Consider the following 15,356-nt stretch of genomic DNA (forward strand, 5'->3'; position numbering starts at 1 on the left):
CCTGCTTCTGCTACTGCTCTTTGTTGAAAGGCCTCCCGAGCCCTCGGGCAGAGATCTGTACTCAGAGATCTTAGTCCTGGAACTTTTTGCCCTGTCCCCAGGCCTTGCGGAGGCCCAAATCCAGGACATACGTTTACGTCTGTCCGTTTGTTTGGTTTCAGCTTTAAAGAAAATGCATCATGGGTTCACTTCCGAGTCAAATTTAGGACGGACGGGCTCATGTTGTTACTCTGTTTTCTTCTTTTGGTATATCTTTGTGTTTCCCTTTCGTCCCTTTCAAGTATGTATTTGGCCACAGATTAAAAAGGGGACTCTAGTCTAAGTCCTTCGGAATACAGCTCGTCATTAAAGCAATCTACCCTTTGCCGCGGGGCTGATTTCGATCTGCAAAGCCGGCCCAACCACAAAATAGTTTACGTGGACCAGACCAAGATGGTGACTCACAGTTTGTCTTAACTGGCTTAAAGTAAACAGGGGTTCATCATAATTCGGCTTTCATCATTGTCTTAAAAGGTCTATGTCACGGGGGAGTCATTTCGCTCGTCATTAATTAATCCCCTTACCTGCGTTAATACAGCATCGAACGCAGCAGGGGAAGCCAAGAGTTCGGGGTGCCGGGGACCCGCGGAGGCTGCCTCCTGCCAGGCCAGCGGCAGGTCTGGGGCCTCGAAGGGCCACCCGGTGTGTGGGCTCTGAAACCAAAGCCATGCTCTTTCCCCATCGTTCTTGGCCTGTCTGCCGGAGGCCCTCCGCGTCCAATCCTATCCGTTCAAAACATGAGGCATGACGACCACAGTTAATAATGCGCTATGTCACATTTGAAAGCGGCTGACAGAGTAGATCTTAAAAGTTCTCATCCCAAGGAAAAGAAATGTGTAACCCTGAGGCAGACAATTAACACGCACTTGCTAAGGGATAAATGCAGCCCTGCTTCATCCATTCAGCCAAAAGCCTCCTGTTCACAGATGGCCCCTCTAGAGGCTGACGGACAAAACAAAAAAACTTACATTTACACAGCCATTTCCGGATTAGAGAGCGTTTTGCTACAATTATCTTCTTCAGTCTTCCCACACGCCAACAGGCAGGCCCAGGGGGTGCTTGCGTCCACGTCTCAGAGGAGGAACCTGGGCCATGAGAAGCTGGGCAGGTGTAGGAGAGAGGTCCCTGCTGGGCGAGCCCGGTGTCCTGAGTCCTCAGAGACTTTTCTCTCCTGCACCACAGAAGTTCTGGAAAATACTTCAGAAATGTTACTGGGGCGCCTGGGTGGCTCAGTTGGTTGAGCATCCAACAGCGGCTCAGGTCATGATCCCGCGGTCTGTGAGTTCGAGCCCCGCGTCGGGCTCTGTGCTGACAGCTCGGGGCCTGGAGCCTGCTTTCGATTCTGTGTCTCTCTTTCTCTCTCTGCCCCTCCCCTGCTCATGCTCTCTCTGTGTCTTTCTCTCTCAAAAAAGAAATAAACATTGAAAAATTGAAAAATGATAAAACTGAGAAACGATTAGCTGCGGTGTGGACTCTGAATTGCTTGTGCTCCGTCCCCTTGGAAGACGTCGCTCTGTCTGGAATTCTGAACACATCGCTTGTCAACGTGCGGCAGGCGGAATAACGGCCCTGGAAGGCCTCCACCTCCCGTTCCCCCAACCTGGAAATACGTTGCCTGACTTTGCAAAAGGGACGTTTGCTGATGTGCTTGTTGGGGACGCTGAGGGGAGATACCGCGGCGGAAGAGAGTCAGGGGGACACGGCATGGAAAGGACTGACCCCGGTGCTGCTAGCTTTGCGGACGGAAGGGGACTTCTGAGCCAAGGAACGCGGAAAGTCCAGGCAACAGGTTCTCCCCTGGCGCCTCCAGAGAGGACCTCCGTCCGGTGCGGTACCTTGGTCCCAGCCAGGGGGACGCCGTCAGGCTGCATTCGTGGCGTCGGCCCCCGGTTTGCGGTACTTTGTCACGGCAGCGATGGGAGGTTCGTACGGCACGCGTGGATTTGGAACGTCACGCACCGGAGGTTTGGACCACGATGGTGCACCGGAATATGGGCAGGTTTCCCCGTACAAGAGATGGGGACGTGTTCGTTGTCCGGCATCCGAGAGTCACCTTCCTGAATATCACACTGACCTCCTCAGACGGCTCTTTATTTTTTATCTAATTTTTTTTTTAATTTTTTTTTCAATGTTTATTTTTGGGACAGAGAGAGACAGAGCATGAACGGGGGAGGGGCAGAGAGAGAGGGAGACACAGAATCGGAAACAGGCTCCAGGCTCTGAGCCCTCAGCCCAGAGCCCGACGCGGGGCTTGAACTCCCGGACCGCGAGATCGTGACCTGGCTGAAGTCGGACGCTTAACCGACTGCATCACCCAGGCGCCCCTCAGAGGGCTCTTTAAACGCTAGGGAGCTTTCGGTGTCCACGGCAGATGCCAGCTTTCCAAAAGTTTCATTTGAAACCTCCACGGTCACCGTTGACAACGAGTGTCGTTTTGCTTGAAGTGACCGCCTGAACGCCATTCGTTTCGGGGGGGAAACTGGCTTCTAAATACTGAAGTCTGAGTCAGTGTCTTATCTGTCAAGTTGTTCTTTCAAATAAAAATGCATTTCAGCCGGCAGCTCAGCCCCCGTGTGCTTTGCGGGGGGACAGCGAAACACTGCCCGGTGTGGTGAGGGGCTGTCCACTCTGTGGCCCTACAGGGTTTGACACCCCAAGACGGCGCCCCACAGAGAGGGGACATCTTTGTTATCCAGAGCAGGAGAAGGCTTCCTATTCTCAAGACTCCTTTTCGGGAGGCTCAGTATTAGGAAGAATAATCCTTGGAAGGCGGGCACACGGAAATCGGTCTTAAATCTCAGCCACCCCCTACAAGGTGTGCCCGCATCCCCCAGGGTTCGAGCATCCTTTCTGTGACCTGCTGGCCCAGAGGCTTTGCTTCATAGACTGAGGGTTCCTGGGGAATGCCCTTGACAACATTCTGTTTTGTGTTTTTTTTGGTCTGTTATATATGGGTGGGGGGAGAGGGTGTGAGCAGTGGAGGGGGGCAGAGGGGAAGAGAGAACCTCAAGCAGGCTCTATGCTCAGCATGGAGCCCAACGACAGGGCTCGATCCCAGGACCCCGGGATTGTGATCCGAGCCGAGATCAAGAGTCGGATGCTCAACCGTCTGAGCCACCCAGACGCCCCTAACATTATTTTATTAAATTTTATTATTTATGCATTAAGTCATTTATTAATTTTATTAAGAGGCGTCTGGTAGAACACGAGGGCTCAGAGTTAGCACGGTGGCAGGGTGGCTGTGAGTGGCCTCCGTCCGCAGTCACGAAGGAAGCCACGGTCACTCTAATGGTTGTGCTGCCTGGGCCGAGTTTCACGCAAGTTCCCGGCACCAGCAGCAGTGACCCAGTCCTTTGAAGTACGGATAACGGAGAGCAGGTGACATTAACCCAGGAAGTGAGAAGCGTGTGTGAGGAGACGCGTGCTTTGGGACCGAAGACCACTGATTGCTTCCTATCTTTTCAGAGATGGCATTTGCTGGAGGCTGACCCCTGAGAAAAACCGAGAGGCAGCTCGTTAAGAAGGACACGGAATGTGGCTCTCGACACTGAGGCTGATCTGCATCTCGCAGCAGAGGGAAGCTGGGTGTTTGTACTCAAGGAGTCCCGCAGGAGGACGGGCAGCTGCCTCTGGGGGTGGGGGTGAGGAACGTGCAGAAATCAGAGCTACCCTGAGCACCGGCTCATGCTCCTCCGGCTGGAGGGACCCATACATGGAAACCGTGCGCGATTATTCACTGCTATTAAATACAGATCTGTGTGTGTTGCAGGATCGTTGCAAACGCGGGAGGGAGGAGCGTGGTGGGATGGAGGAAGAGGTCAAAGTTCGGCACCCAGTGTCGCCGTGTGCTGGCCTTGGGCTCTCGGGCCCTCCTAAGTCCAGGGGCGCGGCCCCCGGCTTGCAGCCTGCCCTGTGGGGCTCGCCGATCTGTGGCTATGAGTACATGGAAGTCACGCGTGGGCAAGGACTGGGTAAATGCAAGTGAGAAGAAAAGGGTGGTCTCAGAAACAGGCACCGTTTCCCTAGGCCAAAGTCTGCCGACCGGCCTAACCCCTCACCACCACCCGCGCCCAGCCTTGACATCCACAGGGCCCGTTCTGTGCCAGCCACGCCCCCTCGGTTGTTTTCCCTCCAGGCTCAGGACCAGGTCTGAGTGTTTGCTACTTTGCTGGGTGGGCAACCACCCACGTTCTGCAGCGTGGACCAACGATTCTATCATGCCCACGGGCTGGGTGGAAAGGCCCATTTGGACGGCTGTCCCGAGTGGCGTTTGAGGCTCCGTTGGTACCTGAGGCCTCGGGCGGGAAGGCTCAAGCCGCTTTCGGTCTGTTCCCATGACTGGGCCCTGAGGCGGCCGGAACTGGAGGACGCACTTTCCACCTGCCCCCCACCCCCCTCCCGCCCCTGGGAGGAGGGAAGGCCCAGCCGGCACTGTCACCAGAGCCCCTCCCCGTGGCTTCCCCGTGGCCTCTCGGCCCAGTCGGCTCCTCCCAGCGTGGCAGGGGTTCCAGGAGTCTCTGTACTGTTCTCCCTGGTGGCCGGACCAATTTGCATTCCCACCCACAGTGCAGAGGGCTTCCTCTCCACGCACTGGCACTCGTCACACTCACACTCCTTTCGGGTCCTTTGGGTAACAGCCCTTTTGACAGGTGCGAGGTGGCATCTCACTGTGGTTTTCCTCTGTCGTGTTGACCACCTTCCTTTCTGTTCCTGTTTTGGTTTGCTTAGACATGTGAGCAGCTCTAGGATATCACCTTGACCGACAAACAGGGCTGGAGCCCCGAGCTCTCTGCGATTATTATTATTATTATCCATTCGATGTTACTCAGGTAATTCAACAATATAATGAGGCATCGAAGCTTAGGGAAGGCTGCTCCTTCAAAGTGAGAGACTTCTTTAGGAGCAGATATGGACCGAAATGCGGATGCTGTCATGACATGTAATTGTGCATGGGCGTGTGTGTGCACATCTCTCCTCAAGACCGACATGGCTTCCAAGCTGAATTAGATGCTTTCTTGAAACTTAACAAAAAAGAATGTGATACAAACACAGGAGGATATGTTCTACCTAGTGATTGACCTCTCTAGTTAATTTCACCGTTTAAGATTAAAATATCCCAAGGCAAGATTGTCCTTACTCATCAGTCAGTATGGGAGAACATTCTAAGGGAAAGGTTGTCTTCCTTCCCTCCATTTATATTCAAAAGGTGGTCAATTACCATTTGTAGGGCTCTTGACCATTTAGCTATTATGTAACTTATTACTCCACACAACAAATGTTGAATATATGAGCTTGATTCAGTATATACTGGCTCACACCCTAAATTTTAAAGATGAGAAAGTTACCAACCCCCAAGTTAAAATCTTTCAAGCTGCATGAAATGGCTGATTGTCTATCAGAATAATACGTTAATTAACTGTACTGGTAGTCTCTGTGTCATGACATTTGGGAGCCAGGGGCTTTGCCACATGAAAATTACAATATACGGTAAACACAAGAAGTGAATGTTAACTATGACACTAACAACACTTGAAACAGCACTTGTTACAATGTTTTCACCTAATGAAGAAATATTTTTAAAGAAAGACAAAAAAATTTATATAGAGATAAAAGTGGGGCATACTTTGTGTCTAATATTTAAAATATTAATTTCTTTTCTATCCTTTAACATTATTTAAAAAATTTTTAATGTTTATTTTTGAGGTGGGGGGAGGGGCAGAGAGAGAGGGAGACACAGATTCCCAAGCAGGCTCTAGGCTCGAGCTGTCAGCACAGAGCCCCACTCAGGGTTCAAACCCACAGACCGTGAGATCATGACCTGAGCCGAAGTCGGACGCTCAACCGACTGAGCCCCCCAGGCGCCCCTACATTTATTTATTTTTGAGAGACAGAGAGAGACAGCGTGAGCAGGGGAGGGGCAGAGAGAGAGGAAGACACAGAATCCCAAGCAGGCTCCAGGCTCCAGCCGTCAGCACAGAGCCCGACGCGGGACTTGAACTCACCGACCGCGAGATCATGACCTGAGCCACCCAGGTGCCCCCGGAGTAAAAGTTATTTTAAAATATTACAGCGTTCCTCTGTTTGGAAGCATGACTTTCTGGCATGATGTACTACTTACAGGATTATTTTTTATCCTCTTTTTTTTTCTTGTAACGACTCTGCATGGGGTTTCACCTTCATCCTTTTCTGTTAGGCGTCTTTGTGCAACACTAGTTTTCCTGAACACGTGGAAGGGAAGACTTACTTAGGGTGGTTTTTCTCATTTTATCGTTTTCTCTCTCCTCTGCTGTTGACTTCACCATCAGTGAAAATTAGTAAAAGGAAACTTCGCTTAGGCCAGTAGGGGGAGCTCTCAGCCCCTACCACTTGGCATCATTTGCAGACCCAATAGGAAGAGAGCCCCTGGCGAGTTCATACCCCCTTCGCTACTAATTTAGCGCCCCTGCAGAGGAAGAAAATCTTCCCCCTCCCCCTAGCAACTGTCCAGCCAATGAGAGGCAGTCGTCGTTCAGCCAATGAGAAGCCTTTGAAATCCCAGTGTACTCCAATCCGCTTTTGGTTTACAACAGCCCCTCCTCCTCGCCTTTGGTCCCTGAAACGTGCGACTCTTTCTTTCTGTGGACCTGCGTGTGGTTTTGCCGTAGCTTGCTTGGCCTGGATTGCGGTTCTCTGCTATTTTCCTGAATGCACTTGTTTTTTGCTAGTAAAATGACAGTTTTATTTTTTTAAGGTTCACACTTAGGCCCAGGCAAATTCCAGTAAGTGTTTTCGAGGAACTTGATAAGCTAATTTACCATCTTACCTGGATGAGTAAGGGCCCAGCCAAGAAGAGCCACAGCATTCCTGAAAAAGAAAAATAAAGTGGAAGATCGCCCTGTCACACACCAAGCCCTATTATACAGTTATAGTGACTTACCTGTGTTACCGGGGTAGTTACAGGCCGACATGCAAATGGGACAGAATAGAGACTTCCGGGGAGAACTCATGTATGGAACGGTGATTTATGTTGGAGACCGCGTTGCCGGTAAGCGGGTAAAGACGGGCATCTTCAACATAAATAACAGCGCGATAATTGTTTATGTATGTGGAAAAGTGAAATTTGATCCCTCCCGCACTCCGTCCACAAAAATCAATTTCAGATTGGTTAAGGATTTAAATATGAAATGCAAAACCTTAAAACTTTTGGAAGAACACATTGAATAATAAGTTTCTAATCTTGGGTTACATTAGGATGTTTGAAAAACAAAGCCCCAAAAGTAGGAACCATTAAACGATGGTAAACAGAACGACATTCACATGTAAATTTTCTGCAAACGCAAAGAAACTGAAGAGGTAAGCCACCATCTGCCACGCACACAACCAGCAAAGGGTTGGTGTCCGTAACATACAAAGAACTTCTGGAAATCGGTCAGCAAAACACCAGCTATGTGAAAATGGGGCAACAAGAATCTCAGAAGAGTGGCTGCGTGTAGCTCAAGCAGGTGAGAAGACACGAAACCTCAATAGTCACTGGGGAAGTGCAAATTTAAAACACAGGCCAAAAGCAGGGGGCGCCTGGGTGGCTCAGTCGGCTGAGCGTCCGACTTCGGCTGGGGTCATGATCTCCCAGTTCATGGGTTCGAGCCCCGCGTGGGGCTCTGTGCCGACAGCTCGGAGCCTGGAGCCTGCATCAGATTCTGTGTCTCCTTCTCTCTCTGCTCCTTCCCTGCTCATGCTCTGTCTCTCTCTGTCTCAAAAATAAATAGAAAAACATTAAAAGGATTTTTAAACACAGGCCAAAAGCAAACAGGAGTTTGTCATATGTGTTGCAGGATTTTTTTTTTTTTTTACCTCAACACCCAGATTCGTCCTCGCTGCTTCGAAGAATGAACAGGTGGACACAGAACAAGCAGCAGGCATAGGTTTATTAGAAAGGGAGAATATTGGGGCGCCTGGGTGGCTCAGTCAGTTAAGCGTCCGACTTCAGCTCAGGTCACGATCTCGCGGTCCGTGAGTTCGAGCCCCGCGTCGGGCTCTGGGCTGATGGCTCAGAGCCTGGAGCCTGCTTCCGATTCTGTGTCTCCCTCTCTCTCTGCCCCTCCCCCGTTCATGCTGTGTCTCTCTCTGTCTCAAAAATAAATAAATGTTAAAAAAAAAAAAAAAAAAAGAAAGGGAGACTATTAGGAAAGCTCTCGCTACAGAGACGGGGCATTGAATGCCCTCGCACTGTAGGCAAGGGTCCTTGTTTTAGAAGATTCTGGTCAGCCCTCCCCCCCTCCCTTCCCTCGTGTTCTCTCCCAGGTCCCACCCTTATTGGCTTGATAGCTCTGGGCGCTGGGAGGTCCGTTCCTGATTGGCTCGTCTCGGTTGTATGAAGGCTGGTCTATGGCCATATCATTCCTTGTGGGTCATATGTTTCATGGTCTATTTCTTATTTTTAGTTAGATCTTTTGTCAAATTCCTGAGGGGAACCTGAGGGGGAGTAGGTGGGGTCTGTTTCATGCTGGAGAGGAACCTTACCCTTGAGGGGGTCTGCAGTGGTCAGACCCTCCCAGCATTGTTCCAAAATGTGTTTTTCTCCACCCAGGGACCTCAGGTCCCAACCTTTCCCCCTCTGCCTATTTTACCCTATCTTTCGCCATCATATATGTGCATATACAAATACATGCGAAAGACATTTTAAGAGGCTAGAGGGTTCTTTCAACGGATATATCCCGATCTTTGTGTGTTGTGTGTATTTTAACGTTCTGGAGTATTTTGTAGAGTCGCCAACTGAATGAGCCCACTTTTCGATTTCACTCACGTTAAAGAAAATCAACGCACATCCATTTTGGAATTAAAATAGTACTGGCATCTCATGGTTTTAATCCATCTGTTTTAGTCCTAACACATTGCTCAAATGCCGAGCTTCAGGGTCAAAGCTATTTAACCAATGGCTGAAAACAGTGAATCAAAAGCAGTAGCAATTCAAAGTAATTTTTAAAAATCCCGATTCTTCAAGTCTGAGTCGCACACGGCTCCTGAAGCCCAGAGAATGTGTATTTCCAAGGTGTGAATGCACCACACACTGATGCGGTACCAAAGCTCTGGCTTCTGGACCAATCAACCATGGGGAGATATGCACTTGGCAACAAAAATGAGTAAATTTGTAAAGAGGAGAGGCACCCGGCTGGCTCGGTCGGTGGAGCGTGTGACTCTTGATCTCGGGGTTGTGAGTTTGAGCCCCACGCTGGGTGTGGAGATCACTTAAAAAAAATTTTTTTTTCATCTAAAAATAAAATAAACTCAAAAAGAGGGCTATGCTAAATAAATACTCAGAAGTAGTGGAAAGAAGAAAAACACTTTCGCGTTGTTCTCGGTATTGAAGAATACCTAGTTTACAGGCACCGGTTAAAGGGAGGGTCCATTAACTGATACCAGTGGCCATCAGCCTCCAGGTCCCGCCTTTGAGCAGCTAGCGAAACAGGCTGAGAAAGGGGACCGCTGCCGTTTGTCCTGGTCCACACTGCCCTCTGGTGGCATCGACTGTGTCTTTGGGAGGGTGGAAGCAACTTTCCTAGTTCTTGCGTTCCTACCGCCTTCATTCAATTTTTCTGTTCTATTTTAGCTAATTAAGTTACGTCATATGAATTTTGTAATGCTAAAGAATCAGGAACTTTCTATGCCAAGAGCATGCAGGTGGGGTGTCTGAAGGAATTTCCCTACGGTAGCCTCCAGAATTCATTCTCAGAATCTAGGTAGAGAGTTTGCTTTTGTGGCTCATTCCTGTCTTTCAAACCATCTTCTGTGCCCGTTCATTTCTGCAGCCCGAGTACAGACCCTTCTTTTCTTTTAAAGCAAGTTGTCTTTATTTTTAGGGGTCAATCAGAGCTACATCGAGTAAATATATATTCGCACAAAAACTCGACTTGTGTGTTGAAGCAGCCTTATACATGAAAACCCAAACTGGAGAATAGCCTGTGTGTCCATCAGTCTATGAACAGATACATAAATAAATGTATCCATACAATGGAGTATTACTCAGTAGTAACAGTAATTCATTCATCGCTGCTAAGAAACGAAGTCAGACACCTACTACAACATTGATGATCCTTGAAAACATTATGCTAAGTGAAACTTAGCAGAAACAGGAACTCACATGTTCTATGATTTCATTTATAGACATAGATCAGAATAGGCAAAATCACAGAGACCTAAAGCCCATCGGTGGCTGCCTCGGGCTTCCGTGACTGCTAGCGGGTGGGGGAATTCTAGTGGGGAGGACAGAAAAATTCGAAAAGTAGAATAGGGTGATGTTGCCCACTTTTGTAAATATGCTAAAATCATTGAATTGTACGCTTTAAATGAATGAATGCATGAAATGTGAATTACCCCTCGATAAAGCTGTGAAAAAAGAGTGATTTGTTGAACAGCTTGGATAAAACAAAACGACAAGCTGTGCATTTGCAATGTTCTCCGACAAAACACGGAGACGAAATTCGAGAGGACAAGAAGCCAGGTGGGAAGCACATAATCAGTAACACATTCAAGGGCATCTTTTCCATTGTTTCCTTTTAAATGTTTTTTAACCCAGGGGCACCTGGGTGGCTCAGTTGGTTAAGTGTCGGACTTCAGCTCAGGTCATAATCTCACGGTCCGTGAGTTCGAGCCCCGTGTCGGGCTCTGGGCTGACAGCTCGGAGCCTGGAGCCTGCTTCTGATTCTGTGTCTCCCTCTCTCTCTGACCCTCCCCCGTTCATGCTCTGTCTCTCTCTGTCTCAAAAATAAGGAAACGTTAAAAAAATAAAAATTAATAAATGTTTTTAACCTTTAATCCATCTGCTTTGGTGAGATATGAAAATTAATAAATTATTAGCTCTCTTACCTCTGAAGACAACCAGTGAATCATTTTCCATTTCTTCCTCCTCAACTCGAGGCTTTTTGGGGACATCCTTTGACTTCAGTGGTATGTTTCCCTTCAATTACTAAATAAATTTTAAGCAACAGTATTGAAAAACCGTTGACGAATGCACAGATAGTGGTGTCTTCAGCCTCAAGTTGCTCAAGGACATTAGTGTCTTTGCACAGAGCTCCTAGCAGATTGTCTTTGCCATAGGAAAATCACACCCATTGGAGGGGAAATTCCCTCCTTGTCAACTGCTCTCTGGGAGTAGAGGAGGAGGTCCCTTTACTCTTTTGATAAAGAAGCCATTGAAATGATGCCCTGGTGACTTAGAAAGTTTTCTTCTAAAGCTGCTAAAAGAAACAAAATGGAGAACTGTGGTTTAGCCGAAAGAGGAACTCTAGCTGCTGACCCAGAAAAGCCCACATAAAAGCTGGCTTCTCCTGGTCCACTGGGCTGGTCAGAGCTGTTCCCCTCCCCCTCCCCATGGCTTCTGGTCTCCACTTCCTCCCTCCCCTCCCCCACCCCTTTCTCTCTTCCCCTCCCTCCCCTCCCCCACCCCTTTCTCTTCTCCCCTCCCTCCCCTCTCTTCCTTCACCCCTTACTTCCCTCTCCCCCACCCCTTCCTCCCCTCCCCCCCTCTTCCACTCCTCCCTCCCCTCTCTTCCCTCCTCCCACCCTTCCCTCTCCCCCCCCCCAACTTCCTCTCTGTGCCTCCCCTTCCCCATCCCTCCCTCCCTCCCTCCCTCCCTCCCTCATTTATTGCTGTCTCCTCAGGAAGGGCTCATTGAGCCCCGGCCACATGCTGAGGATATGGTCCTCTGGCTGGGCTGCTTTCCCTGCTCCCTTCTTACTTAGCATGTTCCCAGAGCTCCTGTGACGTCAGCTACTGACCGGCCGGCCCTGGGGGTATTAGGCAAAGCCCCTCCCTCTCTCCCTCATTTCAGCCGGCCAACTTGTTGCAGGAAATGGGCCACACCGTTTCATTCCTTGGCTTTGAGTGGATTTGATCTCAGATGCGCATTCTGAGTCCCAGCTGGGTGGCCAGAGGAATGGTAACAATGATAATAAAGATAAGAGACGACATGCGTGGTTACTGTGCAGAGTTTACTGATTTAATTACAGAGCTTAATGATGGCTCATTGTAGACAGTAAATGACAAGTTTTTATTGAAGTCCCTCCGTATACATACTACTATACCGGGTAACAATTTTCACAAAAGAAAGAAGTGTTTTTGAACAAACCTCCTTCTACTGTATTGAATGAAATCTCTCGTAATCTCTGGCTGACTTTTAGAAACTTATATTCTTTTTAAAATTACAATAATTTAATTTTATTAGTTCTTTTATCACACGGCATGTGGCAACATGTTTAAGGAAGTTTGAGCTATCCCGTAAGAAATTAGTGAGCTTTTGGGGCGCCTGGGTGTCTCAGTCGGCTGAGTGTCCGACTTCGGCTCAGGTCACGATCTCGCGGTTCGGTTCGCGAGTTCGGGCCCCACGTCGGGCTCTGTGCTGACAGCTCAGCGCCTGGAGCCCGCTTCGGATTCTGTGTCTCCCTCTCTCTCTGCCCTTCGCCCACTCCCACATGTTCTCTCTCAAAAATAAATAAACATAAAAAAAAAAAAAGTCGAACCCATGTTGTGGTGGACAAAGCCCTGGTGACCCGGTGGCTTCCACAGCCAGGGTTCCGCTTCCAGTGCTGACAAATGGGTGTCCGGCTGCCTCCTGGAGAGCCAACCCTAGGTGTCGATCATTGGTTCCTTCCCCCAATGACACGCCATTACCTGCTGGAACTGCCCCCATTTACTTCTGTCACCGATACGAACTTTGCCTGTGTGCCCCACTTTCCTCCCCACGCACAGCTCTTGGCTCTCCCCTGCCTGAAGTCTACAGGTAGGAATTTCCTCCCCTTTTCTCGCACGTGTCCTGATCCCACGTTCGCCAACACGGGCCACACTCCCCAGCCCTCTCTCTTACTCGTGTTAACCTTTACGTTCGGAATGACCTTTATTTCTGATGGAATTGTTCTCCTTAGGGCCAATCTCAGAAACCAACTTCTCAATAGATCCTTTCTTGATATCAGGAAATAGATGTGACTTCCAACAAGCGGTCTTATGTTACGCGGCCAAACTCTGCGGGACAGGTTGGCACTTCACAGCTGAGGGGCACTTCACAGCTTAGGACTAGAGGCTTTGAGAATGAACAGACAGTATAAACCCTCAGGTCCAGAAGCACAGTGAATGCCAAGATGTGCTAGTAGATGCTTAACAACTGACTCTCCCTTTAAATATGAAGCCCTACTTTATAGCAGTTGCGGATGTCCATAGAGCTTCCTACTGCAGTGGATTTCAAGCTGCGGATGGGATGTCATGGGAGTTTCTGGTTCACGAGGGCTGTTTTTTTTTTTTTTTAATTTTTTTTTTTAACGTTTATTTATTTTTAAGCTAGAGAGAGACAGAGCATGAATGGGGGAGGGTCAGAGAGAGAGCGAGACACAGAATCTGAAACAGGCTCCGGGCTCCGAGCAGTCAGCACAGAGCCCGACGCGGGGCTCGAACTCATGGACAGTGAGATCGTGACCTGAGCCGAAGTCGGATGCTTAACCAACTGAGCCACCCAGGCGCCCCATACGAGGGCTGTTTTTTACACCAGGCCCTGGGGTGACAGTTGGTTGACTTGAACCTGTCATCCTCTTCCCTCAGCTCTTTGATACCATTAAAAAAAAAAAAAAAAAAAATCTGACTCCAGAATCTTTAAAAGTAGCATTTTCCCCATCTCCAATGCTAGAGAGGTGGCCCAAGCCGGGCCCCCCTCCCTCCACGTGTCCTCTCCCACTTTGTCCTATCCACCTGCCGCTGCCCCCGCCAGCATTGAGACCACCCCACTCCCATCAGCAACGGCTCCTCCCTGCCATTTGGCTGGTGAGCCATCCAATTCCGGGGCCCCATCCCTAGGACCTGCTTTACATGACCGAGCCTGGGGTAACTGTCTTGGTTCCAGTGCCCTGGAAGCAGACCCTAAGACATAAATTTGAGAGGGGACCCCAGCAAACGACACAGGGGGGTAGGGGCAATGGGACAAGGCAGGTTGGGATCCCGCAGAGGCTGTGCTATCAGGCAGATTTCTAGTTAACTGGCGCTCAGGTAGGGACCATGGAGGTTAGTGTTAAAGTGCCCTCCCTTCCCCCACTGGGGAGCAAGTCGGGGGGGCCTCATTCACTTACACCAGGGGTTGAGGTGCTCTCAGGAGGGGGTGTTTCCCTGGCACTGCAGGGCTTCCCCAAACACGGGCAGGGCAAGCTCTGGTGGCCAGAAAAGCCCGCAGGCAGATCACCTGGGGGCCGGCAGTTGGAGGATGGTCCAGGGAGCAGGAAAAGATTCATTTCAAAGGCTTGTGGGCTTTGCCTAACAGACCTGTTACACCCCTAATATTGTGAATGCTGTGGATGGTTTTCCGGTCAACCTACAAGGTTTGAAAGATGTAATTAGGGAAAGAATGTAAATTCTTGACAGTATAAAAACAAGAATCAGGGGCGCCTGGGTGGCGCAGTCGGTTAAGCGTCCGACTTCAGCCAGGTCACGATCTTGCTGTCTGTGAGTTCGAGCCCCGCATCAGGCTCTGGGCTGATGGCTCAGAGCCTGGAGCCTGTTTCCGATTCTGTGTCTCCCTCTCTCTTTGCCCCTCCCCTGTTCATGCTCTGTCTCTCTCTGTCCCAAAAATAAACGTTGAAAAAAAAATTAAAAAAAAAAACAAAAAAAAAAACAAGAATCAAACTGACAGCATTAGGACCGGTGATGTGGGGGAGGGAGGGGGCAGGGAGCCGAGAGAGTGCAGATATGCTAATTTTCACATCTCCCAGGGCGGGGAGGCAGCAGGTCATGTGTGAAATGGACAAATGATGATTTAGGTAGACAGTTCAAAGTCACACAATCCCCACCAGTGAAATGAAAAGTAACACAATTTTAAGAATTAGGAGTTGGAAGATAAATTTTTATTCTTTGGAAGACACCATTCCTGGTTGGGTCAAGATGTAAGTGTATAGTGTTTAGACTGATAGGAAAAGAACCAGGGGAACTAAAAGCAGACTTTACGGTGGTTGGGTCTAGAGTGTGGTCCTGGGTGGTGGGTAGGTGAGCAGGAAAGATGTGCACACTTTTACTTTTAATATTTTCCCATTTTGTTTGGATTTTTTGGGTAGATTCCTCAACAAATGTTTTATAAATACTTAATGATGAATAACCTGAGCGTTAGGACAATTGTATTCTGCTAGAAAAGATTTTCTTTTTCAGTTCCAGTTGGTTAACGTACAGTGTGGTATTAGTTTCAGGTGTTCGATATAGTGATTCAGTCCTTCCCTTCCTCACCTTGTGCTCCTGACAAGTGTATTTTGTTCGGATTTGTAATCATCAGTACGCATTACTTCCACGGTAACCAGAACAAATTCAAACACATCCT

General features: G+C 49.0%; 1 long non-coding RNA gene across 2 annotated transcripts; it reads right to left on the reverse strand.

The window, feature by feature from the left end:
• Positions 1–3,191: 3,191 nt before the first annotated feature.
• Positions 3,192–11,400, reverse strand: LOC123609292. Of its 2 annotated transcripts, none has more exons than XR_006717724.1 (2): positions 10,882–11,400; positions 3,192–3,530 (listed from the first exon to the last, which is right to left on the reverse strand). It is a non-coding gene; the product is annotated as an uncharacterized LOC123609292 (long non-coding RNA). The 2 variants fall into 2 exon arrangements; XR_006717725.1 differs by lacking the exon at positions 3,192–3,530 and adding an exon at positions 6,284–6,882.
• Positions 11,401–15,356: the final 3,956 nt, after the last annotated feature.

Source organism: Leopardus geoffroyi, chromosome B2 (assembly GCF_018350155.1).
Source record: "Leopardus geoffroyi isolate Oge1 chromosome B2, O.geoffroyi_Oge1_pat1.0, whole genome shotgun sequence".
Classification (NCBI taxonomy): Eukaryota; Metazoa; Chordata; class Mammalia; order Carnivora; family Felidae; genus Leopardus; species Leopardus geoffroyi.